This window comes from Balaenoptera physalus, assembly GCF_965194825.1.
Source record: "Balaenoptera physalus genome assembly, chromosome: 16".
In the NCBI taxonomy this organism is placed as follows: Eukaryota; Metazoa; Chordata; class Mammalia; order Artiodactyla; family Balaenopteridae; genus Balaenoptera; species Balaenoptera physalus.
In genome coordinates, this window is record NC_138898.1 from 10,430,170 (window position 1) to 10,458,058 (window position 27,889).

Sequence of the window (27,889 nt, forward strand, 5' to 3'; positions counted from 1 at the left end):
TGATATTGCTATTGTGTAATTGAAATTTGCTAACAGTACAATTTGAAGGTTTTCACACTCAGAAAAAGATCAATAAGTGAAGTAATGGATGTGTTAATTAGATGGGGGAATCCTTTCACAGTTTTTATCATCTCATCATGATGTACACTTTAAATACCTTACAACTTCATTTGTCACACCTCAATAAAGCTGAAAAAGAAATCAATGTTCTGTGGGGGAATGATGGTAGAAGCCTCCTATTCTGCCATCTTGCTGGTATCACTTTAATTTCAAAAAAACAGGCAGTTTAGTCACTCAGGTCGGAGACAGCGCAAGAGCCTCAGTAACCTACCAGCCACAGGACTGAGACCTTCCCTTTGTATTTAGAATGATCCAGATTTCTGTCAAGACTTTCGACAATCTTCCCTGCCTACCGCTTCTCCAGACTCAGCTCTGTTCCTCCATGTCAGCCTCTCTTCTGTTCCTCGCCTAATCCTAACCCTGTCCCACCTCTGCCTCAGTTTTCCCAAGACTTGAAACGCTCTGACCCCTGAGGCTCATGGAACTGCTCTCCCTCATCCCTCAGGTCCCCAAATCAAACCTCTCATCCTCGGAAGACCTCCCTGACAATGTGGAATGTGGGATCTACCTCCACCCTGCCCACAAATACACCCACCACGACATATACAGGATTCTCCTGTTTGCAGAACCGTTTGCTGGTTTACAATCTGTCTCTTACACCTGTAAATTCCATGTGAGCATAGATAGTCTTTGTTCGGGTTCAATGCCATATGCCCAGACCCTGCCCTCAGTAGGCCCTCTGGAACTATGTGCTGAATGAACAAACGTGTCCAAGTTTCACACATGCAAGTGACATTGGGAACAATGGATTCATCCGGAATGCATGGAAAATTAATCCTTTCCTAATATTTAACACATTTTTAAAACCTAAACATCTGACTCAAGAGAGACCTTTCTTCTGTCCCATCTGGCTCAGTTCATTCGCTTCTAATTACACATCTGTGGGCTCCAGGCTGGCTTCTAGAAAGAACCAGTTCCCTTGGCTGCAGACAGCAATAAAGACCATCACTCCCTCGGATCCCGAGCCTGCCAGGCTCTTATCTGCCTTCTGGCTTCCTGCCGTCACCCGTGGCCCTCCCGCCCGTAAAGTGCTGGCTGCTGTGGCTCAACGGCTCCTCGGGGACAGGTGAGCGCAGGGCGGCCGGCCAGCTGCCGTTTACAAGCCGAATGTGCACCGCGACCTCCCCGGGGAGTCTGGCGAGGTAACGGGAACCTGCGGCAGGCGAGGCACTCCTGCTCAAAGAGTTATACTGTTGACGCGTTTTGGCGGCGGCTCTCCTCCATCTGGTTCTCCCAGACGCACCTGCAGCCCCGCTGCTCCCGAGCCAAGCGTCTCATTTAGCCCCCACGTGATGCAAAGGAGCCAGGGCACCCGGGGGGCACTGCCGCCCCCCAAGCTGGGCCTTGCAGAGCCCTTCCGACGTCCACGCTGTGCGCACCCCTGCTGCCCCGACGGGGACCCACGCTCTCAGAGCAGGTCCGGGCCCCTCTGAGGGTCGGGAAGCGGGGCTCCCAGACGCCGCCGCTTCCCATCACCCAGCGCCCACGTCCTCACCCTCAGGGCTAATCGTTTTGCTCTTTCTCCCTGTTGGCGTCAGGCTCTCCAGCAGTCCCGCTTCTCGCACTCACTACCCCCTCGGAAGCTCAGCAAGCCCACCTTCTGCCCCACCCCCAACTCCCAAAACACAGTCGCTGCTCCTTTGCCCTCCACATCTCACGGCCCACCGTAAACAAAACCCCACGTTCTCAGTTTTTTCCTCCCGAGTGTGCCTGGTGTTTTTGCTCTGAAACCCACCACCCTCCTGAGGCCCCCGCTTCCCTCGCAGAGGTCTATGGTACGTTATCACAAACATAGTGGTTTAAGGTGATTCAAGTTCATTACCTTATGGTTCTGGAGGTCAGGAATCCAAAATGGTCTCACTGGGCTAAACTCAAGGTGTCCGCAGGGCTGTGTCCCTTCCGGAGGCTCGAGGGGAGAATCCGCTTCCTGGCCGGTGGGCCTCCCTCCATCTTCCAAGCCAGCAACGGCATCACCCCAACCGCTGCCCCCCGGAGCCGCATACTCCTACGTCTGAGTCTCCGGCCTCCCTCTTATAGGGACGCTTGTGATTACATTGGGCCCACCTGGATAATCCGGGCTACTCTTTCCATCTCGAGATTAGTAATCACACCTGCCAAGTCCCCGCTGCCGTGTAAGGTAACATACGCACAAGTGCCAGGGATGAGTGGACATCTTTGGGGGGCCGTTGTCCTGCCCGCTATGCCCCGCAGAGGGGCTGCCTATCTCCCACAGCCCTTACATCACTGGGCTCCGGGATAGGTGTCCTCCTTACTGTTTTCTGCCACTTCTAGACTCTTCTCCACCTGGCCATTGTCTTCATTTCTTGGTGACTTTAGCTCCTGTGTCCGGGCACTTTCTTCAGCTGTACCCCCTTTTTAAAAAAAATTTTGGCCGCACCCCACAGCATGTGGGCTCTTAGTTCCCCTACCTGGGATCCAATCCACGCCCCCTGCATTTGAAGGCGGAGTCTTAACCACTGGACCTCCAGGGAAGTCCCTGTACCCCTGTCTCAATTTTCAGCAATTTCATGTTCCTTAAGGAATCCTTTTCCCTTCCTGACCTCTCAATTTCTTAAATTCTTCTGGTCCTGTGACACTTGTCCTCCTCCTTTGGCCATTCTACCCTAGGGCAGTGGTTCCCAAACCTTCATGCATATCAGGAAGCCCGCGGGGAGAGGCGGCAGTTTGTGAGAACACAAATCGCTGGCTCCACCCCTGGAGATTCTGACTCAGTAGGTCTGGGGTGGGGCCAGAGAACCTGCATTTCCCGGTGAGGTCCCAGGTGATGCCTGCTCCTAGGACAGCACTGAGGACCATGGCCGGAGACCTTGAAATCACCAATCACTGTAGCCCCTCCCCCATCATCTCAGTCTCAAGCACCCCCTCGTTGACACTGGCTTCTCTCCAGCACCTGACTCGAATAATCCCACATCCCACCTGCCACCTATAATCCTTTTGCCCTTTGACCTTTTTTTTCACTCGTCTTTCTCTTGATGTGCTCCCTCCTCCCCTTTCCCAGCTTAAATCCCATGGTGAAGCATCATCCACCCTCCCAAGCTGGTTAAATCCAATGCTCAGTTTCCTCTGTGCTCGTGAACTTGGCTACAGAAAAACATAAACGCACTGCATACCCGTGACCGCCAATGATGCATGGGCTTCCATCACTGCCTGGGCACCAGAGTCCATTTCTCCTTGTCCTCCACTCTTGACTCTCCTGGATGACTCGTTCACATCTTCTCTGTCTCCTTAAACTCCCAGCGCCTCCTCCCGCCGCTCTCCCTCTCTTCTGCCGGCCTTGCTTCCTATTTCGGGAGGAACATGGAAGCAGGTGGAAAGAGCTACCGTGAGCTCCTACCACCGCACCTGCCCCACCAGCATCAGGGCCCGTGTGCTCGCTTGGCTTTGCCTCGTGATACTTCAAAAACCGTCCTGTTCCTACCTTAGACCACCCCCCTCCGTTCCCTCTCACCTTCTCAAGACATCGCCCAGCCTCCTTCTCTACTAGATAATTCCGATCAGAATACAGACATGCAATTATTTCCCCTACCTTAAAAATAATTGTGTTAGGGGGCTTCCCTGGTGGTGCAGTGGTTGAGAATCTGCCTGCTAATGCAGGGGACACGGGTTCGAGCCCTGGTCTGGGAAGATCCCACATGCCGTGGAGCAACTGGGCCCATGAGCCACAGCTACTGAGCCTGTGCGTCTGGAGCCTGTGCTCCGCAACAAGAGAGGCCACGATAGTGAGAGGCCCACGCACCGCGATGAAGAGTGGCCCCCGCTTGCCGCAACTAGAGAAAGCCCTCGCACAGAAACGAAGACCCAACACAGCCAACAATAAATAAATAAATAAATAAATAATTGTGTTAGCATACAGTATTTGTTTTTCTCTTTCTGACTTACTTCACTCTGTATGACAGACTCTAGGTCCATCCATCTCACTACAAATAACTCAATTTCGTTTCTTTCTATGGCTGAGTAATATTCCATTGTATATATGTGCCACATCTTCTTTATCTATTCATCTGTCGATGGACATTTAGGTTGCTTCCATGTCCTGGCTATTGTAAATAGAGCTGCAATGAACATTTTGGTACATGACTCTTTTTGAATTATGGTTTTCTCAGGGTATATGCCCAGTAGTGGGATTGCTGGGTCGTATGGTAGTTTTATTTTTAGTTTTTTAAGGAACCTCCATACTGTTCTCCATAGTGGCTGTATCAATTTACATTCCCACCAACAGTGCAAGAGGGTTCCCTTTTCACCACACCCTTTCCAGCATTTATTGTTTTTAGATTTTTTGATAATGGCCATTCTATATGGAATCTAAAAAAAAAAAAAATGGTACTGATGAACGTAGTTGCAGGGCAGGAATAAAGAGGTAGACATAGAGAACGGACTTGAGGACATGGGGTGGGAGGGAGAAGCTAGGGCAAAGTGAGAGTAGCATCGACATATATACACTACCGAACGTAAAACAGTTGGCTGGTGGGGAGCAGCCGCATAGCACAGGGAGATCAGCTCGGTGCTTTGCAATGACCTAGAGGGGTGGGATAGGGAGGGTGGGAGGGAGGCTCAAGAGGGAGGGGATATGGGGACATGTGTATGCATGTGGCTGATTCGCTTTGTTGTGCAACAGAAACTAACACAGTATTGTGAAGCAATTATACTCCAATAAAGATCTGTTAAAAAAAATAATTGTGGATCCTACAATTCCCCTTCAACTATTGTCTTATTTCTCTGTTTTCCTTTACAGCAAAACTCCTTGAAATACTGCATGTATCCGCTCTCTCCCCTACCATTCTCTCTTGAACTCCTTCCCATCAGCTTCCACACCCACTGACACCACCTTGTCAAAGTCACCAGCGACCCCAGGTTGTTGTTAAATCAGCAGTCAATTGTCCATGGTCATCTCACTGGACTGGTCAGCAGAATCAGTGGTTAAACCCTATACGCTTCTTTCACGTGGCTTCCACTGGGTCTTCTTCTTTTCCACCGGCTTCTCCTTACCATCTATTGCTGGTTCCCCATCATCTCCCCAATACTGGGATACCCCCAGGCTCAGCCCTTGGACCTGTTTTCTATCTGCACCTGTTTCCTTGGTGATCTCAACCAATTGCATGGTTTTAAATACCATCTACGTGCCTAGGACTCCCACATTTATATCTCCTGCCAGGACCCTTCTCCTGAATTCCAGACTCAATTATCCACCTGCCTACTTGACAAACTCCATTTGGAACTCAAGGTGGCTTCTGGCTTCAGACAGTGAGGAAATGAGGGCCTCAGTTAACAGCCCAGGGAGAACTGAATCCTGCCAACAGCCGCTGACTTTGCCTGGAAGTGGGTCCTACCCAGTCGTGCCTTGAGCAGACTCTGGCCTCTGCCATTTCCTTGATCACAGCCCAGTGAGTAACCCCAAGCACAGGGCCCCAGTTAAGCGGCTCCTGGCTTCCCAACTCACAGGGACTGTGAGATACTAAACGGGTGTTGTTTTCAGTTGCTAAGTTTTGAGGTAGTCTGTTATACAGCTACAAGCAACTAATACACACAGAGAGGTCAAGTAACCAGCCCGAGGTCACACAGCTTGTTGGAAGGGAGTCAGGATCCAAACCCAGTCTGTCCCCTAGATCTTGTGTTTTTAAACTTCAAAGAATACCACCTCTCAAAATATTCTGCATCTTGAGTTATGATGGGCATTTCCACCAGCATCTCCACAGAGGAGATGGACACTTGTGAGCCCTGTTCCTAACAGGTTGATGGGCTTCTTCCACCCATTCACTCAGCTGCCAGATGTTGGTTCTGAGGCTCCAATCGGACCGCATCGCTCGTAGATTTAAAGCCCCATGATGACCTGCCCATCCCTGCACCGCCCAGAGCCAGTGCCCACGTGCTTGCTGCACACACCTCCTGCTTCCAGCCCACAGGCCTCCCTGCACAGGTTCCTTCCTCCCAGATGGCCGTCCCACCCCCGTTTTGGGATTCTGGAGGGGCCTCCTCCCGCCCACTTGGCACCTTGGTCAACCCCTCCCCTTTATCTTCACCTCCCCCTCTCCTGGCTCCCAACCATCAGCATTTAAACAATCCAGGTGTCCCCTGCCTAAATAAACCAGAAATAAAGATGGAAAAAGCCATCACCGCCACGGCCACCTCCAGCCACTGGCCTGGCTCCTCCGTACTTCCCGGCCAAGGAAAGAGCCATTCACGCGTCTTGTCCCGGCTTCCTCTACTGCTCACCCCCCCCGCCGCTGCTCTGCAGCTTCTGCCCCCAGCACACGGCCGCAACAGAGGCCACTGGGGCCCTCCTCCAGCTGAACCAAATGGGTTCTTCTCGAGTCTTCCCTTCCTGGGCTTCTCTGCAGCGTTCAGCCCTGTTGAGTGCTCTCCACCTCGTGAGCCTCTTCCTTTGCTCTTGGCTTTCTGGGCACCCGTGCCCCTGTCTCCCTGCTTCCGCCCATAAGCTCCTCGTCCTTTGCAGCCCAAACGGAGGCTCCCCAGGCATCGGCCCCAGGTCCTCTTGTCTCCTCCTCCATGGGGAACCCACCCCGAGATGAACAATGCCCACATTCATTAGCTCCAGCTCAGACATTCCCTCACCCACTGACACCCCATGTAGATGGACCTTGGGACCGTCACACTGTCATACCCAGGACGGAACTCATCACCTCCCCGCAGGCCTGCAAAAAGTTGTTCTCCTCCTGTGAACCCCTCTCTGAAGATGACATCTCCATCAACCCTGTTGCCAAACCTAGAATCCCAGGATTCAGCCTCCGTGCCCCTCCCGCTCACCAGCCCCACATGGCAAACTGGGCACACCTCCACCATCCTCCATCTTCATACCCCGCTGTTTTGTTTTTGATCTAGTGCCTATTATGTGATCTTTCCTCGACTGGCCTTCTTCCCCATGAGAAGTCAGCTCCCTGAGGGCAGGGCCCGGTCTGTCCAGTCCACACCTGTGCCTGCAGCACCAAGAGGGGCCAGGCATACGGCAGGCACTCCAATATTGGATGAGTGAAGGGATACAGTTTGCAGTCAGTTTTCTCTGGAATCCTTGGCTGCAGCCTGCCTTCTAAGATGCTCTTCCACTGCAACCTGCATGGCCTGGGGGTGATGGTCTCAGAGGGATGGGGGATGTCTGCGGAGACGCAAACTTTCTCCCGCACTTGACTCAACCAGAAGCCCAGGTTAGAACTAAATCACTCCTTTGGTGTCCAACCTGGAGCAAAGGAGAGAGAGAATCTACTGCAGCAGGAGGAATGCAGGGTCAGCAAAGGAGGCATCCTGGGCGTGGTCAGCTGAATAGTGGTCCCCAAAGATGTCCACATCCTATCCCTGGGACCTGGGAATATGTCACCTTACAAGGCAAAAGGGACTTTGCAGCTGTGATGAAGAACCTTGAGATTGGGAGGTTACCTTGAATTATCCAGGTGGACCCACTATAGTCACAGAGTTCCTTATAGGAGGGAGGCAGGAGGGTCAGACTCAGAAGACGTGATGACAGAAGCAGAGGTCAGAATGGTGTGAGCCCAGGAACAAGGGCAGCTTCTAGAAGCTGGAAAAGGCAAACAGATTCTGCTCTAGAGCCTCCAGAAGGAACCAGCCCTGCTGACATCTTGATTTTAGGACTACTGACCTCCAAAAATGTAAGATAATAAATTTGTGTTGTAAGCCAGTAAGTCTGTGGTGACTTGTTGTGGCAACAATGGGAAACGAATACAAATAGTACCTACTCTTGCCTAACTACCTACCAGGTGGGTGCTGGCCACTTCAACGGCCACTTCCTTGGTTATAGACTGAAAACTCAAGTTAAAATCCTAGCTGCCAATGTGGTGGTATTAGGAGGTGCCTAATTAGGGGTAATTAGGTCTTGAGGGTGGAACCCTCATGGATGGAATTAGTGCCCTTACATAAGAGGCTCCAGAGAGCTCTCTTTCCACCCCGTGAGGACGCAGGGAGAAGTGGATAGTCTGCAATCCAGAAGAGGGCCCTCACCAGGACCTGCCCATGCTGGCATCCTGGGCTCAGACTCTCAGCCTCTGGAACTGTGAGAAATAAGTTTCTGTTGTTTACAAGCCCTCCAGTCTATGGTACTTTGTTATAGCAGCCCCAACGGATGGAGACAGCTATCCATGGTATTCTGCAAAGCAGGCCCTCTTGTCTGCATTTTATCCATCAGGAATCAGAGGCTCTGAGAGGTGATGTGACTTGCCCAGGGCCGTGTGGCTGGTTGAAGCTGCACTGCTTCTCCAGAGCACCTCCACCTGTTTGGGCTTCAGTTTCTCCATTTGTCTCATGAATTGATTTGATTAGATCAGCCCATCCACCAAACACATTTTTGTGAGTTGTTAGTAGAAGTTCTGGGGGGAACACGGAGGAAGAAGGTTTATGCTACAATATCTTTGGAAGTGCTGAGTGGCAGTTAGAAAGCCTTTCTTGCTTTTTGCTGCAGGCCTTCTCAGAGCCTCTCAGAGATAAGAGTACTGTGACTGTTTGAAAGGTGGACAGTGTACGCAGCATTTCCTAACTGACTGACCCATGGGACCATTTTGAACAGAACATTGCTCGGGACTAATCTGGGGGACATCCCGCTCTGAAAGAGGACCTAGATGATCTTGACGGTCTCTTCTCATTTACAAAGGGCCAGGGTTCTACTAGATTTAACCCCCTGTCAGCAGGTCTGAGACTGATCTTCATTCTGCCATGTTCTGCTCCTGAGAGGGAGGCCCGGGTTGAGGCTGCCATAACGCAGCCCTCCTGTGAGTTTCCCATCACTGCACGAACAAACTGCCACAAACTTATGCCTTAAGACAACAGAGAGTTATCACCTTACAGTTTGGGAGCTCAGAAGTCTCTGGGCTACAATCAATGTGTTGGCAGGGCTGCATTCCTTCTGGAAACTCCAGGGTTCTTCTGCCTTTTCCAGCTTCTGGTGGCCACTCACATTCCGCGGCTCACGGCCCCTTCCTCCGTCTTCAGCGCCAGCAGTGGCAGGTCCAGCCTCTCTCGCTGCCTCCCTCTTCCACTTTTAAGGGCTCTTGTGGTTCCACTGGACCCACCTGGATCCCCCAGGCTAGTCTCCTGATCGTAAGGTCAGCCAATTAGCAAGATTAATTCCATCTGCAACCTTAATCCCCCTCTCAAGGTAGCATCCATTCACAGGTTCCAGGGATCAGGGCGTGGATATCTTTGAGGGGCCGTTACTCTGCTTCCCTCAAGTCCTTTGCTCGACCCTGAATTCAGCACAGTAACGACTCTCATTCCTGTGCTGGTTATGGTCTCACCACAGCTCTCAGAGCGGCGGGTTCCCGTCACCCCACCGGACAGGAAACCGAGGCTCAGAGGTGTGAAGTCACCTGCCGAGGCCACCCAGTGAAAAGCAGTCAAGCTGGGACTCATGCCCACCATCCACCCGTGTGCCCTTGCTCTTGGCCACCGTGGGTGAGGGTCTGTCACCCACCATGGACCAGCCCGCCCCCCCAGTGAGAGCCCCCAGCTGCTTCACGCAGAACAGCGGACGCGCCCTAGGCCTCGCGCATCGCTTACACAGACCAGTGACCCCCCCCGTTCCTGAGCCTCAGGGTCTTCCTCCCTGACCTGGGCCTCCCCACCTGGTGTGTGGAAGGATCCAACGTGCAGAGACCCCGCTCAGGCCCCGCTGGCCGAGTCTGTGTGGCTGTCCTCGAGGGCTGGAGGAGGGGCCGTTCTCCTGACGGTGTTACAAAGCCGACAACCGGGGACATGAACTTGCATCTGCTGAGTGCCTGGGCCAGGTGCTCACACAAGGGCTTGATGCATCCAAAGCCACCTAGAGACTTCTAGCAGCATCACCCTCACTGCACAGCCGGGGAAGCTGAGGCCCAGATAACTGGGTTAGAGCTCCCGTTCCCTCACGCGTGCACTCAACGATATTTATGTACGCATGTATGTATGTGCGTATGTATGTATGTTTCATTGTTGACGTTGTTGTTTTCGGTTTGGTTTGGTTTTGGCCTCACGGCACGTGGGATCTTAGTTCCCCGAGCAGGGTTCAAACCCACGGCCCCTGCACTGGAAGCGCGGCATCTCAACCACTGGACCACCAGGGAAGTCCCTCAACAATATTTATTGATGTTGAATATGTGTCCTGCATAAGGCAGGGGAGAGCTCATATTCCAGCTGGAGACAGACTGTGAACAGTAAACACAGAAGGGATGGAGTGCCAGGGAAGTGGGAAGTGGTAGAGGTCAGGGAAGGGGGGCTGGAGTAGGCAGCGGGCTGGGAGCTGGAAGGGTGGCTGGTGGTGTAATGGTGAGTGTCAGCGTGTGCTTGGCACCCCACTAAGCCCGTTCCAGGAATCGTGTCACTGGAATCACGTCTAGAAATAACAGTCACCCTGCAGGGCAGGTCTCTCCTTGTTTTTCAGGCGAGGTGGGAGGCTCCATGAGGACCCCTGCTGAAGACCACACAGCATGAAGTGGCAGATTTAGGATCTGAACCCAGGACTGTGTGCGCCCCATGCAGATGTACCCGCACCCCCTGCCCCCAGAGTGGACCACAAGGCCACACCCCGGGGGTTGCCACCCATAAGTCTCAGATCTTTGGGGTCACAGTGCTACATCAAAACACAGCCAGGGGCTACCCTGGTCCCCCAGCAAGAGAGGAGGAGGAGCTGATGCCCCCTACGATGGGTGGGGGAGAACCGGTCAAGGAGATCTGTTTTGAGGGTCTAAAAACCTGAACCTGGCCATGAACACTAGTGCGGAAACGCACGTCTTCTCCCTGTGAATATCATGAGCCTTAGAAATCTAACTTCCTTCCCCCGTCAGGCTGGAGGGGGGTGAACTCCTGGCAGCTGGAACCCCAAAGTGCCCCCTAAGTGGGTACAGCTGTCAGCTTCCACTTTTAGAAACATTCACGTGTTACCGTGACATTAAATGCTTTCCTTCCTAATGAGCATTTCCCCCCCAGACATCTGAATGTGAAAAGATATATCCTCTGGGCCCAGCCAGGGCAAAGTCTGTGCAGAAATTTCCCTTGATGTGCTCTGTGGTGACCTAAATGGGAAGGAAATCTGAAAAAGAGGGGGATATACGTAGAGCTGATGCACTTTGCTGCACAGCAGAAACTAACACAACACTGTAAAGCAGCTATACGCCAATAAAAATTTAAAAAAAAAAGAAATCTCCCTTGATGCTGACACCAAGGCACATTCTAAGGCGAGGAGCGTCTCCCGGCCTCTGCAAGACGAGACAGGGGCTCTCGGTGGAGCCCTACTGCCCCCTAGAGGGACGGATCCCGGAGGCCCAGGTGGGAGGAGATGCCTGCAGGCCCGGGGCTCTCCATGGGCCTCCTGCAAGTGCCCCGGCCTCTCTGCCCCTTCTCACCCCAGGACCACCTTTAGCCTGACCTCCATCCATCTGCCAAGTCAACACGACGTAGGAGACCCCTGGCTCCGCTGGCCGGTCCCAAAGTTCCAAGGACTCAGCTTGCTCTGCCCAAAATAGTGGCCAACATCCCCTGGTACCTCTGCCAGGCCTTTATGAAGATTTTTAAGCCCCAAACCCTAAAGAGAATAGGTGTCCCAGGCCCCCAACCTGATTCGAACAAGCCCCAAGTCAAGCTGTAAAATAAGAGTAAGGAACTCCAAGACGTTTCAGAGTTTCGCATGATGACTAATTTTAGGTCCTTTTTTGTTTGTTTGGTTTTTAAAATAAATATTCCTCCATTACTAACAAAATTTTTTGGTGCATGGCTCTGCCTGTGTGCCAATAATGTTAACATTTAAGTATTCTTTTAGAAGGATTAGCTATGGCTTATGAAGCAATTACTAGGAACTCTGCAGCTGTGAAGGCTCCCCATGGGTTTACTCACCCAGTCCTCAGGATGGTTCCAGGAGACTGTGTTTTTGCCGTCACCACTTTATACACGAGGAAACTGAGGCAGAGAGGGATAAAGCAACTGGCCAAGATCACACAGCCAGGAAGTGAGAGGGAGGTTCCAACCTGGTCCTTCTCAGCATCCAGGGTCCAGCTTATGTGTCACATCTTCCGCAAAGCCTTCCCTGACCTCCCTGGTTGGAGCTGGTTCACCCTGACCCACCCCCAACCCTGCTGGTCTGCCCCTCCCTGCTTTCTTTTGTAGTTCTACCTGCCGTGAGCAATGGTGTAACTGCTTCTGTTGGGTCTACCTCCCTCCACTGCAAAGTCAGCTCCCAGAGGGCAGGAACTGGATCTGTTTCCATTGCTTCAGTCTCCCCAGGACCCAGCACTGAGCCTGGAACACGGCAGATGTTCCCTCAATATTTGGGGAAGGAGGGAAGGGAGAGAGGGAAGGAGGGAGGGAAGGAGGGAGGGAGGGAGGGAGGAAGGAAGGAAGGAAGGAAGGAAGGAAGGAAGGAAGAAGGAAGGAAGGAAGGAAGGAGGGAAGGAAGGAAGGAGGGAAGGAAGGATGGAAGGAGCGAGCCCAGTTTCCATCCTCAGGAAGCTCCCACTTAATGGGGGGAAATAGGCCTTATTGGCTGTAGTAGGTTGAATGGTGTCCCCCACCCAAATATCCACCAGGAACCTGTGAATGTTACCTTATTTGGGAAAAGGGTCCTTGGCATTGTTAATGATCTCTAGATCATCCTGGATTATCGGGGGTGGGGGCTAAATCCAATGACAGGTGTCCTTATAAGAGGAGGAAAAGGCCACGTAAAGATGGGGCCAGAGGTTGGGGTTCTCAGGCTACAAGCCAAGGAACACCCGGAGCCACCAGAAACCGGAAAAAGTAGTGAAGGATTCCTCCCTAGCTAGAACATTTGGAGGGAGTGTGGCCCTGTTGACACCTTGATTTTGGACTTCTGGCCTTCAGGTCTGTAAGAGAACAAATTTTGGTTGTTTTAGGCCACTTGGTTTGTGGCAATTTGTTACAGCAGCCCCGGGAAACCAACACATTGGCCACCCATGGATGGTTCATCAATATTCAAACACCCCACAGAAGGGCTCACAAGATGCAAGCACTAGGGGCCCATCAAAGGAGCTGCTCTCACAGAGGAGTGGCCAGCTCAGCCCTCCAGGCCTTTGGGGCACTTGCCTCTCCCCCCGGCAGGGATGCCAGACGCCAGGCCTCTATTGCAGTATCAGTCATCGTTGCTACTATGATCAGACCTTCACAGTATTTTCTCATCCACCTTTTGGATTTCCTAGAATTCCCTTTTCCCTCAGCTCACACCCGTGCCACATGGAGCGACCTCTTCCTCACAGGTGCTTAACTCACCTGAACACACAAGGTGCCCGCTTCCCTCCTGCGCTGGTCCTCCCCTCCCACCCTGCTCAACGCCAAAGCCGCCTCCCGCTGGGAACTTTCCAGAACGCCCTGGTTGGAGGTGATTTCTCCCACTCCGTTTCTCCTAGCCTGTCTCTTCCAACAGCCTGTGGACTTGGGGAAGTGAATGCTTCATGCCCACCTGTCTCCGCCTACCGGCTGGCACAGAGGGGAGGCATAGCAGTTAATGAGAGACATGTCCTTGGTCAGCCACAGCTTTCTGCTGCCCTCCACCTGGGTGCAGCCAACCTCCTGCTTCGCCTTCCTGTCAACACTGACCTTGGACCCCTCTCACGCCCTGCTCACCACCTCTGGCCACCCGCTCCCACCTAGCTGGTTCATAGCTTCTCCCTCAGGGCCAAGCAGGCTTTGCCTCGGGGCTTCGTGTTCCTAAAGAGACCCCTGGTCTACCCACCCTGACCTCCCAGCTCATGAGCAGTACCTGACAATGTCACTCAGACCGCAAACCCAAGCGGTACCTGCCTGACAGGATGCTGCGAGAATGGGTAACTCCCTTAGAACAGCATGGGCCATACGTACGTAATAAGGACTCAGTAATATCAGCCAGTGTCACGTGATGATGGCCACGATGATGACAGTCACCACTATCACTCCGAGCTGGCCCCATGTCCATGCAGGTATCCGGGGGTCTGACGGGGGACGGCATCCCAACTTTGACTCAGGCCAGTGATACCCCCGAGAGCCGTGTGGGAAGGCCCTGGTCCTGGCCTTCGTCCACTGCGTCCTTTCTCATTCTGAGTCAGTTTCTGTGGTGCTGTCAGATGCTTTCAAAATGATGCGAGCGTACTTCTGAGGTCAACTTCTAATCAAAAACGACTTCTAGACGGTGCCCTGGTTTAAAAAGAAAGAAAGAAGAAATGGAGTGAGTCATCATCCAAACCATTTGAATGAAACAAAGACACAACAAACCCTCTGCTTTCCTCTTGCGCCAGAACAGATTACCTCAGTCCTGCAGAGCCCAGCTGGAGGGAATTAAAGGCGATCTCCGGTTCCCCAGATAGGAAGGCGGCACAGCAGACCCGCCATGACTCACGGCGAGAACCACAGGGATGTAGTTGCTTGGGGCAGAGTCTGGAGCCCTTGGAGGGGCCTGCAGCCAGGGCAGCGACTCTGGAGGGGGCTCTGGGGGCCTGACACTGATGGGTGGAGGAGCCAGGAGGCCAAGGGACTGCAGACCCAGGGAGCAGTCAAGGGGTGAGCGTGAAGAGACCCCAACATTGCAGGGGCTGCCACCCCACAATATCTTCCAGGGAGCTGGAGGACGCTGCCAGACCTAAGCAGGGTTTCACAAATGTGCTAAATGCCCCCAATGATGATTTGAGTTGCAGTGTCAGCAGTTCCTCTTCTAGATTTTCCCAGAGCCCACCAACCAACACACTCGCCCTCCGGGGGAAGGGCGAACACAGCCATTTCCCAGGATTCTTGGTCTCCCTTTTGGAATGTTGTGTCTGCCAAGGTTCTGAGCTTGGAAGACTTTGCCAGACAAACTTTTCCCAGGAGTGGGAGGGAGATTTAACTGGACAGAACTGAGGGGATGGGCTGAGCTGGCGGCTAGAGGTGGGCTCCAGACCCTCCACCCTGACTGTTATTCCAAAATGGGTAACTTCTGCTCAGAGTTGTCAAGATGACTCACCGCATTTAGAAAATGAATTTTTTTGGAAAATTGAACTCGTTTCTAAAACGATAGCAATAACACATGCACATGATAAAATATTTTTTTTCAACAATAAAGTATTAGCTGCAAACATGAAGACAAATGTAGTATCTCAGGATATAAATATGTGAGGGCGAAAAAAAGTAAAGCATAACACAAAAAATCTTCTTCCACCAGAGTACTTGAGGACTTCCCCAGGGGTGTCAGTTCTTGGCTTGGGTTTTCTAGTTTTTCTGATGGTAGAGTTTACCTTTAACAGTATGTCTACTTCTACTTCTTGATTTATCAACCTTAGACTGTATTGAACAATTCCTTCCATTGAAAGATAAGGAAAATAGTGTAGTTACTCTGACTTCTGTCTGTTGTTACCCCTTCCCTCTTACGTACGTTAGTTATATTATTTTTACTTCGTGGACCCTGAGGTCAGTATGTCTGCATTCAAATCCCACCTCTGCCACTTTTTGCTGTGTAACTTTGAGCAAGTTACTTAACCTCTCTGTGTTCCAGTTTCCTTTTCAGTAAAAAGGGGGATAATCATAGTTTCTGCTTCATAAAGTCGTCATGCAGATTAAAAGTGTTAATTCACACTAAGTGCTTAGAACAGTGCCTGCTATATAATGTCTCAATGTGTTACTATTATTTCTCATAATTCTGCTCTAGAATTTAGAACTAAATCTTCTTTGAATTGTCAATAGGCTGACTCTAAAAACTGAAAACTAATAAACAGCACTGACAACATCACCAAGTAAACAATATTCATTAAGTGTGAATGAACCCATGCAGAAGGAAATATGATTCCGAGTCACTGAAACTTTACCACTCAAAGGAGAATCTTCCAAGTGTCAGGTATAACACATAGTATTTTAGTTTCTTTCTAGTATTCTTTGCCTCTTCTGTACAGTTGTCAACTGCCACTTTTCAATAATGTATATGCCATCCTCTTTCTTAGATTCTTTTTCAGGAAGTTGACATAAATCCTTGGGCAATGTTTTCAAATAGAGTACATGAACTGTGAATTTTTAAATTCTTCTATGTCTAAGAATATCTTTATTTTGTTTAGTTATATAAGGAACCCTTATATAAAGGGTTCAATCAAAAGATTGAAACTCTTTTACCCTCAGAACATGGAAGACATATCCTCATCATCTTCTGGCATCCGAGTAGATGACAAATCTGGTGTTAATCTGATTTTCAATCTTTGGTAGTTTACCACTTTAAAAATTATTATTTCCAGGGCTTCCCTGGTGGCGCAGTGGTTGAGAGTCCGCCTGCCAATGCAGGGGACACGGGTTCGAGCCCTGGTCTGGGAAGATCCCACATGCCGCGGAGCAACTAGGCCCGTGAACCACAACTACTGAGCCTGCGCGTCTGGAGCCTGTGCTCCGCAACAAGAGAGGCCGCGATAGTGAGAGGCCCGCGCACAGCGATGAAGAGTGGCCCCCGCTCGCCACAACTAGAGAAAGCCCTCGCACAGAAACGAAGACCCAACACAGCCATAAATAAATAAATAAATAAAATTTATTAAAAAATAAAAAATAAAAAATTATTATTTCCAAAAGTCTGTAGAGTAGCCTCTTTATTCTTTTTTTTTTTAATTTATTTATTTAATTTATTTATTTTTGGCTGTGTTGGGTCTTTGTTGCTGCACGTGGGCTTTCTCTAGTTGCAGCGAGCGGGGGCTACTCTTCCTTGCGGTGCGCAGGTTTCTCATTGCGGTGGCTTCTCTTGTTGCAGAGCATGAGCTCTAGGCGCGTGGGCTTCAGTAGTTGTGGCTCGCGGGCTCTAGAGCGCAGGCTCAGTAGTTGTGGTGCACGGGCTTAGTTGCTCTGCGGCATGTGGGATCTTCCTGGACCAGGACTCGAACCTGTGTCCCCTGCATTGGCAGGCAGATTCTTAACCACTGCACCACCAGGGAAGCCCTTTTTTTTTTTTAATAATTAAAAAAATATATTTTATTTATTTATTTGGTTGTGCCAGGTCTTAGTTGCGGCAGGCAGGCTCCTTAGTTGTGGCACATATCCTCCTTAGTTGCGGCTTGCCAGCTCCTTAGTTGTGGCATGCGAACTCTTAGTTGCGGCATGCATGTGGGATCTAGTTCCCCGACCAGGGATTGGCCCCGGGCCCCCTGCATTGGGAGCACGGAGTCTTAACCACTGTGCCACCAGGAAAGGCCTGCGTCTTTATTCTTAATGTTTTAAAATTGCCCCTGAGGTCTATAGGTATGCATTGTGAATGGAACCAGGTGAAGCGTGTAATCTGAGGACTCAAGCCTTTCCTGGAGTGCAGGGAAATGTTCGTCTCATTTCTTTTATTACTTCCTCCCTTCCAGTCTCTCTCTTCTTTTGAAATTCCCATTTCATAGCATCTGGAACTCCTGGATTTATCCTCTTTGTCTCAACTTTTCTCTTACATTTTCCAGCTTTGTCTCTTTACATTCTGGGAGATTTCTTCAATTCTGTCCTCCAGATCACTAACTTTATCATTGGCCATGTCTTATTTCTCAGCCAACTCATTGAAACTTTCAAATGTAATCCTATTTCTCATTTTCAAGCCTGATTCCTTCTTCTCTGACTATTCCATTTTCACAACAACCTGTTCTCATCAATGCACTGTCTCTTGAATCCTCCTGAAGATACAAAGTAGAATGAAAATGATTTTTCTTCTCCCTGGATTCTCTATGCTTATTCCAGAGTGAAGTATTCCATTTATCCACTTGGATCCTTCCCTTTTTTAAAAAATGTTTTATTTATTTATTTATTTATTTATTTATTTTTGGCTGTGTTGGGTCTTCATTGCTGCTTGAGGGCCTCCTCTAGTTGCGGTGAGCGGGGGCTACTCCTTGTTGCGGTGCGCGGGCTTCTCATTGTGGTGGCTTTTCTTGTGGCAGAGCACGGGCTCTAGGTGTGTGGAGTTCAGTAGCTGTGGCACATGGGCTCAGTAGTTGTAGCTCATGGGCTCTAGAGCGCAGGCTCAGTAATTGTGGCACACGGGCTTCAGTAGTTTTGGCACGTGGGCTCTAGAGCACAGGCTCAGTAATTGTGGTGCACGGGCTTAGTTGCTCCGCAGCATGTGGGATCTTCCCAGACCAGGGCTCGAACCCATGTCCCCTGCATTGGCAGGTAGATTCTTAACCACTGTGCCACCAGGAAAGCCCTGATCTTTCCCTTCTGTAATGTTTGTTTTCTCCATATCTCCTGAGAGCCCTTAAATGTTGTTTTGCGTTTACAAATAAGGGATCAAGTTGGTTAATGACTAAGAAGCATGGGTTTCTTCTGCAACTATATACGCTTTCCTTCCCCAAGGGGCCTCTCCTTGGGACGGTGGGATAAGCCATGGGCTGTGTATATGTGGGCAGAGCACACCTACCAGCGAGCCCCACTATAATGTACAAGGGCAGAGAGCAAACAGTCAGGCCAGGGAGACCCCAAATTGCCAAAGGAAAGAGGATTAAACAAACAAGGCGTTTGCTTTTCTCTGCTAGAAGGAAGTCTGCAGTAGGCAGTCCACAGGTGGTAGGGCTCAGTGTTATCAGCAAGGACCCAGGCTCCCCCAGGATACCCCTTTGTCATGCTTGACAGATGCTGCTGCACCTGCAGAAACTCCTGAGCTTCTGGTAGGAAGAGGAAGAGCAGAGAAGCAAGAAGGGAGGGTATTTCTATCGGGAAGCTGAAGGCTGTTCCCGATATCCCCAGCAGATTTCTGCTCACATTCATGGTCTCAGGGGAGACTGGGAGATCGAACTTTTTAGCCAAGTGCTTTGTGATCTTGACCAAAGCAGGGTTCCTCTTAGGAAGGAGGAACGAGACTAGAAACTGACTAAGCTATTAACTGTGGGTATGATGGGTATTTCTGTATCTTCCCACCTGGGAGGAGCTGCTTATCTCCCCTCCAGCCCCACATCTGTGACAGAGATCTCCGTTTTCTCTCCTCTCTCAGCCCTATGGCAGAATTGCTATTTGTCTCCTAATATTAACATTCTCCTTCCTTTTTAGTACTAGGACTCCCATTTTTACTGGGCACGTGGCCACCTAGAACGACCATATTTCCCAACCCTCCTTGCAGCTGTGTGGCCAAGTTCCAGTCAATGGGATTGTGGCGAAAGTCAAGGCTCCAACTTCTGGGTCTGTCCCTAAAAGGAAGAGGGTGTGTGCTCTCCCCTCCCCCCGTTTCCCATTGGCTAGTCTGCAGGTGTGGTGGAGAGTTGCCTGGAACACCCCTAGGGATGGCAGAGCATCAGGTCAGAGAGAATGAGGACCTGATAGAAAGAGAGAAAACGAGAGATAGAGAGCTAGAGGAGGGGAGGAGAGAGAGAGAGAAAAAAAGATATTAATCTTGTTTTAACCCTTGTTATTTGAGCCTTTGTTGCATATCTTAGAAAATGACAATCCAAACAGCCACCTTAAAGATGGCTTCTCAGGCCCATTTTTCCCCTTAAATCACTATCACTGGTTGTGGAAGCAGAATAATGGCCCCCTAAACGTGTCCACATGCTAATCCCCAGAACCCGTGAATGTTTCCTTCCATGGCAAAAGGGGCTTCAAAGATGCGATTAAGTTAACGATTTTGAGATGAGAAGATTATCCTGGATTAATCACAAGGGTCCTTATAAGAGGGAGACAGGAGGGTTGGAGTCAGAGAGGGAGATGTGATGACAGAGAGATCTGAAGATGCTCCTCGCTTTGAAGATGGAGGGAAGAGCCACAAGCCAAGAAGGCAGGAGGCTTCTGGAGGCTGGACAGGCAAGGGAATGGAGCCTTGCCCTCAAGAAGGAACTTGGCCTCGACTTCAGGATTTCTGAACTGCAGAACAGTAAGATCCTTAATCTGCGTTGTTTTAAGCCATTAAGTTTGTGGTAATTTGTTACAGTGGCCACAGGAAACCAACACACTAGTTAAGGACACTGTCCATAAGAAAATAAAAGTAGCCCTTTGTAGTGTTTCATCCAACACTCACAATGCAAATTCATAAGCAAATGAGGTCTGTGCACTACTCATTTAATCTTCACAACCCTGCCAAGCAACTACTCCTATCTCCCCCATTTGACAGATGAGGCAGTTGAGGCTCAGAGAGGTTATGTAAATCATCTAAGGTCACACAGCTAGTTAGTAGCAGAGCCAGGATATGTTCCTGTGTGTTGTGCTCCTGCCTCCATCTTCAAAAAACTTAGGTTCAGAAGAGAACAGTACAGGGTGAAACCCATGACCTGTGGGTCAAGCTGGGAAGTAATGATTTGTCAGGACATCCTTCTAACCTCCTAAGCCTCCCTCTTCTGGTTAAAGAGTCTTTGCTCTGCTGACGTTTGGCAGCTCAGAGACCCCTCATTTGCAGCTGCCCATGAGCACACTGCGGCCTCTTCCCGCTGTTGGGAGAACAGCTCTCCTGCGATGACAGAGGCATGAGTCATGGGTGCTGATGGGGCCGGGGGCCAGGGGACCCTCAAGAGCAGCCGTGCTCAGGAAGCTGTGGGGGGGCCCTCTGCGAAATCTGAGAGGCTCCCCACCCCATTTCAACACACCCTGGGGACCCTTTGGGCATCTCCCCATCAAGGCTACTTACAAAGGAGTTGGAGGGTTACCCAGCCCGTGAGTGAGGGAATCCTTGGGTCCCTTGCATATTTCATTTTTCTGTTTCTTTACCTGCAGTGACACCTCTCTCAAGGCCCAGCACTGCCGCTACCTGGGTGTCCGCTCAGGGGCAGACCCCCTTCCCTCTCTATCTGTATCCCCCTCTCTATCGTGTCTGATATGGGAGGTGGGTGATTAGAATGCATCATGTCAGAGGTCCCTGTGCCTCCTGTTGGCCCCAGGTACCCAGAGGTTCTCACTGATCCCAGGCAAAGCATGTCTTAGTTCATACTCAATGTCATAAACCTTTGTACCCTCATCTTTAAGTGACCCTACCTTGCCCAGAAATAAACCCACACACCTATGGTCAATTAACCTGTGACACAGGAGGCAGGAATATACAGTGGAGAAAAGACAGTCTCCTCAATAAGGGGTGCTGGGAAACTGCACAGCTACAGGTAAGAGAATGCAGTTAGAACACTCCCTAACACCACAGACAAAAATAAACTCAAAGTGGATTAAAGACCTAGATGTCAGACCGATACTATAAAACTCCTAGAGGAAAACATAGGCAGAACACTCTGACATAAATTGCAGCAATATCTTTTCAGATCCATCTCCTAAAGTAATGGAAATAAAAACAAACAAGTGGGACCTAATTAAACTTAAAAGCTTTTGCACAGCAAAGGAAACCATAAACAAAACGAAAAGACAACTTACAGAATGGGAGAAAATATTTGCAAATGATGCAACCGATAAGGCATTAATTTTTAAAATATACGAACAGCTCATACAACTCAATATCAAAAAACAAACAACCCAATCAAAAAATGGGCAGAAGACCTAAATAGACATTTCTCCAAGAAGACATACGGATGGAAAACAGGCACATGAAAAAATGCTCAACATCGCTAATTATTAGAGAAATGCAAATCAAAACTACAATGAGATATAACCTCACTCTGGTCGGAACAGCCATCATTAAAAAGTCTACAGATAATAAATGCTGGAGAGGGTGTGGAGAAAAAGGAACCCTCCTACACTGATGGTGGGAATGTAAATTGGTGTAGCCACTATGGAGGTTCCTTAAAAAACTAAAAATAGAGTTACCATATGATCCTGCAATCCTTCTCCTGGGCATATATCTGGAAAAGACAAAAACTTTACTTCAAAAAGATATATGCACCCCAATGTTCACTACAGCACTATTTACCATAGCCAAGACATGGAAGCAACCTTAGTGTCCATCAACAGATGAATGGCTAAAGATGTGGTACCTATACACAATGGAAGACTACTCAGCCATTAAAAAGAATGAAATAATGCCATTTGCAGCAACATGGACGGACCTAGAGATTGTCATACTAAGTGAAGTAAGTCAGAAAGAGAAAGACAAATACCGTGTGATATCACTTGTATGTGGAATCTAAAATATGACACAAATGAACTTACCTACAAAACAGAAACAGACTCACAGACAGAGAACAGACTTGTGGTTGCCAAGGCAGGGGTGGTGGTGCAGGGGGGATGGAGTGGGAGTTTGGGCTTAGCAGATGCAAACCATTCCATATAGAATGGATGAACAACAAGGTCCTACTGTATAGCACAGGGAACTGTATTCAATATTCTGTAATAAACCGTAATGAAAAAGAATATATATGTGCAACTGAATCACTTTGCTATACAGCAGAAACGAACACAACGTTGTAAATCAACTATACTTCAATAAAATAAATTTTTTTTAAAAAGAATTTTTAATCTATTAGCACAACCAGCTTACCCCTTTTCTTTCCCCTTTGTAACAATAACATTATATTTCTAGACCATATAGCTGCTGAAGGTGTAGCTTATTCGGGATGGCCATTATCCATCTTCTGGATTTTAGCTGAGCCCAGCTAAAATCCAGAAGTGCCATTATCCAGGAAGAAGGAGAAAATCAATTTGGGGGACAAACAGCAGTTTCTGACACACTGACATTTAAAAATCGGGACATTTTAGGTTCTGGGGCACCTTGATTATAAGTAAAACTAACATGCATGGAGTACCTCTATGTGCCCTTCTTGTATCAGCCATAAGAAGGAGGTGCTCCAGAGACTGGGGGCCGGCATTCAAACTTGCCCCTAGGGAAGGCAAAGCCAAGCTCCTTCCCCTACTCTGTCTGTGTGCTGGATGGCCACCCTGGAGAAAGCTTCAGAATAGCCCAGTGAGTAAATGTCACAGCCCCACCCCCTAGAGGGTGACATCATCCCACCGTCTGGAGCAGACAGTGTTTCCTGCTCTCAATTCCTTTCCTCCTGATCCTTGAGGGCCCTCCAGGCACAAGGCTTCCTTCCAGAGTATGGTTGCTCCCATCTGGTCCTGGGGGGCCGGGAGGGGCACCATGGAAGGTGCTTGAGGGTACCGTTGGCACCACCCCTCCCTCAGGCCCTGGAAAGGCCACCTGTTGCCCTGGCTCCCCAGCCCTGCTAGCTCCAGAAGCCAAGGAGCCTTGCGGGGAAGCTGAGCTGGCAATGGTGAGGCTGTCCCTAAGGGAGGGTGCTGGGACCTCCAGGGCCACAGCTCCTGGCTGCTCTGACACTGCAGTGTCTGCCTTCCACCTCCCAGAGGGTCATAAATATCGCTCCTGGAGATTAGCTGGGCCCCACGCTCCCGTCTGCAGCCTCTCCAAGGGGTGTGAGGAAGGACTGAGTCATGGCCCCCAGCTCTTTCTAAATTGGAATTAAAATGAAAAAATAAATAACAGAGGGAAAGGGCCTGATTGTTTTTAAGAGCAGAAGAATGAGCTTTCTTTGTGCTTGCACGTCTCCAGGAGGACCCCGGAGAGTGAGCTCAGAGCAGCCGCTCCCCCTCCCCAAACTTCACCTTCAGGGTGAAGGTGAAGTTTGGGGAGCCAAAGAAAATATTGTGATAAAGTCTAAGTTACTGCTGATGCCTGCCGGGCCACTTGATTAAGTGAATTGAGTGCAAACAAATCTCCCAGCTCCTTCCTCTCTGCAAATGTTGGTGGGGGGAGGCCAGGCCTGGGCTCAGAGCCAACCCCTCACCGGCCAAGCCCTGCTCGGCACCCTTGAGCATTTCTCCTCTTGTTTCTTTCTCCAGAGTACATGGGACTCACTAAACAACCTGTGGGACCCAGTGCAAAGTGAAAACGCAGGGCCCTGGTTCGGACAGCAGGAAAAAAAGTGCTGCTACAGGTACTAAAGGTACTAAAATATGAAGTTTTTTCCCTTTCTTCTGCGGTCTCTCTCCCTCGACTTATTACGGTGTTTTTTATTCACCATTTAATGTCCTAAGTACAGGGAAACATTTCAATTTTAAACTATTATATTCAATTATATTAAACTCATGATACTAAATTCATGAATGGCATGCATTTTTGCCATTATTTTTATATGGCACAATCCCAATACTAAATACAAATAGAAGAGCATTTAACCTGTAAGCAGAATCACCAAAATTACACAACTTCTATTTCCTAGCTCATATATGCACATATACCAGAGGAGTGGAAACGCCGCACAAAATGAACTCAACTGTTTTACAGTTGACCCCTGAACAACATGGGCTTGAATTGCGCAGGTCCACTTATTGGAGGACTTTTTTCATTAAACAAAAACCCCCAAAACAAAAAAAAACCACACGCTCCCCGGTTGGTTGAATCCACGGATGCAGAACCAAGGATAGAAGGGCTGATAGAACGGATCCATCAGTCACAGTCACATCTTGGATGGATCCGTCCAAAATCCATCAGTGGATTTTGGGATTCACAGCAGGTCCTGGAACCAGTGCACCCCCGATACTGAGGGGCGAGGGTCTTTCACTTCTTGGCACATTCTACAGACACTCTCCACCTTCCGCTTACTGGTGAGTAAGGAAGGACTGACGGGCGAAGAAACTGTAGGTTTCATACCGTCTTCCCCTTTCCTTCCAAGTCATCATTTTCAGTGTAAATGGTTGACTAATACAAGGAAGGAACACGCGTAAGGAGGGGTTGCTTGGTCGTTCGTGTTTCTTTCTGCCTTTGCCTTCTTTCTGCATTGAAAGCAAGTTCTGGTTTTGGCAGAAAGCCCTTTCTCTTGGGGCTGACGGTGCCCCCAGTACGGCTCAGTTATGTAGGTAACACACTTGCCTTGGACTTGCTTCGAGTCTCACTGACCTGCCGCGTGTGGTGGGTACCCGGGGATTCTGATGTCACCGGGAACAGCGAACATGTACGGAATGCAACAGCGCTGTGTATGCGGCGCGCGTCTCCTCCGGGCACGTACACGCACGTTTCTTGTCCCATCGGACTTCACGTAAAAAATACAAGTTCAAGGACAACTTTATTAGGAATTTTAAGATGACGAACGTGCCAAGTGCAGGGCCTATCTGAGCACGAGGCCTTGTGCAAGAGCACAAGCTGCACAGCCATGAAGCTGAGAACACGTTTATTTTTCTGACTCTCAACATACGTATATTGTGGACAAATTAAGCACAGTCAAGCAAAATGTGAATGGACAATTATCTCCTAGAGATAACAACCATTAACACTGGTCATGTAACTTTCTGGATGTTTCTCGAGGCCTGTGACACCAGATAACTTACGGAAACCCTCCGATGAATTCTCCAATGGCTTCCCTTCTGCGTAGACCACAGCACATGCCCCCTGCAGGCCAGCCGGCCCAGCACTGGCCCACCTTCCGCCCCCTGCTCTGTCTCTCCCTCACTCTGCCCCAGGCACTGGGCCTCTTTCTGAGAACAAAGCCTTCTTGCTTTTGCACCTGCTGTTGCCTGCACCTAGGATCCCGTCCTCAGCTCCTATGTGACTGCCTCTTCAGCCTTCAGGTCCCAGATCCACTGTCACCTCCTCTGAGAGCCCTGCTCTGACCACAAAGGGCCTCCCGGTCATTCTTCATGAAAGGTCAGACCGGTAACTCCCACCAGGGCTACGCTTGGTACTGACGGGGGTCAGACTGAGTTTCTGAACCAATCACAATGGGGGTTAGATGTTTACCATTGGCTTAGGCTGGGTGGGCAGCTACCGCCCCTGGGCCACACGTGGCCCACTGGCTTTGTGGGTAAAGTTTTATTGGAACACAGCCAAGCTTATTTATGTGTCATCTGCAGCTGCGTTCCTGTCACAACATCAGAGTTGATTAGTTGTGACACTGTGTGGCCTGCGAAGCCTTAAATATTTACTATCTGGTCCTTTACTGAATATGTTTGCCGACCCCTGGGTTCAATTAAGTAGAGCTTTCTGCTGGATCTAGGGGTGGGGTCAGCTTCCCCGGAGTCTCACGGATGCATCAGAAAGGGATCAATACCTAAAAAAAGTGGGGTTGGCAAGAAGAAAGAGGAGGGGGGGTGAAAGCTGAGTGATCAACCACCAGTTTCAGTAAAGACACGCGTACAGTAAACATAAAGTGTGTTCCCCTTTATGGCAGTGCTGTGATTTATTTAGTAAATCTTATAAGAAGTGATATCTAGATGGCCTCTAAATTTTTGTCATTACAAACACTACTATGATGCACGTCCGTACGCGTACACCCCTCGAACCCTGCCCGCTTTTTCTTACCTAGATGGGTGGTCGCAGTAGTGGGCCTGAGCTGTTCTCCTGTGGTACCAACCTCCGTCATCTTCCAGGGTGGGTGGGGAGATCAGAGTCTGGCCTCATCCTCCAAGGTGAGTAGGAGGATACCTGTTGAGGTGACCGGCCGTATGGAAGGCTGATGTCAGTGGAGGGGCTCCGTGGGGGTCACTGCAGCCTCACATCGCACTTGGAAGGCTGGCTTTCTTGCTGCCCTTTTATCCCAAGGAAATGGAGGCTCAGAGATGCACAGTCACTCACTCAAGGTCACACAGCCCATCAGTGGCCGAGCAGGGAATCAGATTCGAGGCGTCCTGTACTATGTGGTTGTACTGGGGAGCTGGGGAAGGCCCACTGCATTGCTGGACTGGCCTGTGAGGCTCTGGGATGATTATAGAGCGTTAAAAACATCCCAAACGCAAACCCCCTCTTACACCCACTGGACGCTGCTGTGAACTTTTCAACCAAAACCCAAGCTTTCTGCCCTGTACTTGGAGATTAAACCACAAGTGCGCCTCTCCAGGGAGGAGCAACACGCCAGCCCAAATTGCTAAGGTACTCAAGAATGGGACGGAGATGTTCTACACGGGGCGGTAGAGCGGAGGAATTGGGGGTGCGTCCAAAGGCTCTGGGATGGGAGACAGACACCCAGGCCCCAAAGACAGAGGGTGCCCCTTCCCAAGGCAGTCGGGGCCTGCTGATGGCCTTTTTCTGGCGCCTCCTGGTGGGGAGACTGTTGAATGATGGGTCCTGGCAAAACCACTTCGACCAGTGCCTCAGTTTCCCTCTTTTATTATAAATCCACTTAAAATATTTGGGGCACTCCCCCAAGTACCCAGAGATCTGTGCTGGGGACTCAGCACCACCCACACTGGTGCTTGCCAAATTCAAGCCATCCCAGCCGGTCCTTGGGATTTGGGCCACGTCTGAGTACCCGCTCCACTATTATATAGATAGATAGATAGATAGACAGATAGATAAATAGATGTGTGTGTGTATTTAAGTTGATTAATTTTTTCGCTTACATAAATGTACTTTAAGGGAAGCTTAAAATCATTACTATTGATAATAAATTAGTCCCATTTGTCATAGAAAGAAGGCAAACAAAGAAAGAAAGTGCATAACCATTTTCTTAAACATGTCCATTAAGGCAACACCTGACTGTCCCTGGTGCCACCAGGGCCACGTGTCCACCTTTCGGGATCCATGACTTGGCACACGCAGTGCTTCCGAGGCCACACAGATACGTGGACCCTGAGCCCGAACTCGCTCGCATCTCCCAAATGCCCTCCAGTGGCCCCAGTTTCCTCCTAGCACCTGCCCAGATTCTTTTCACTTGGCCTCACCTCCGCCATCCACCAGCCGCAAGCCTGGGGTGCCAGATTTCATGGAGATTTTCTCCACCCCTAGGGGAGCTTTTTCCAGAAGTGAAGCCACGGTCATCAGCAGCATGTGGTATGAATTAGGAGCTGAGCAATCTGCCAGCCTCCTTTCTAACCCCGCCCCATCACCTGGAGCTGGAAACCCTTACCTCTCTGGTCCGGCAGCCAGACAGGCCGGTTGCCCCACGTGCACCTCCGCTCAGGTGTCCTTGTCCAGCAGCATCTGTCCCATGTTGTCTCTCCCTGGCTTTCAACACTCCCACAGCACCACACTGCAAACAGAACCAGGCTCTAAACTCATCCA

General features: G+C 49.9%; 1 long non-coding RNA gene across 1 annotated transcript in view; it reads right to left on the bottom strand.

Moving 5' to 3' along the window:
* The window catches only part of LOC309644581, an 88,630-nt gene that overhangs the window by 29,090 nt on the left and 31,651 nt on the right, over window positions 1-27,889 (bottom strand). Inside the window, exons 2-4 of the long non-coding RNA XR_014254508.1 lie at window positions 27,735-27,857; window positions 11,965-14,250; window positions 1,943-3,422 (exon numbers count right to left, since the gene is read on the bottom strand). This is a non-coding gene — a long non-coding RNA (uncharacterized lncRNA). The remainder of the gene's footprint in view (window positions 1-1,942; window positions 3,423-11,964; window positions 14,251-27,734; window positions 27,858-27,889) is intronic.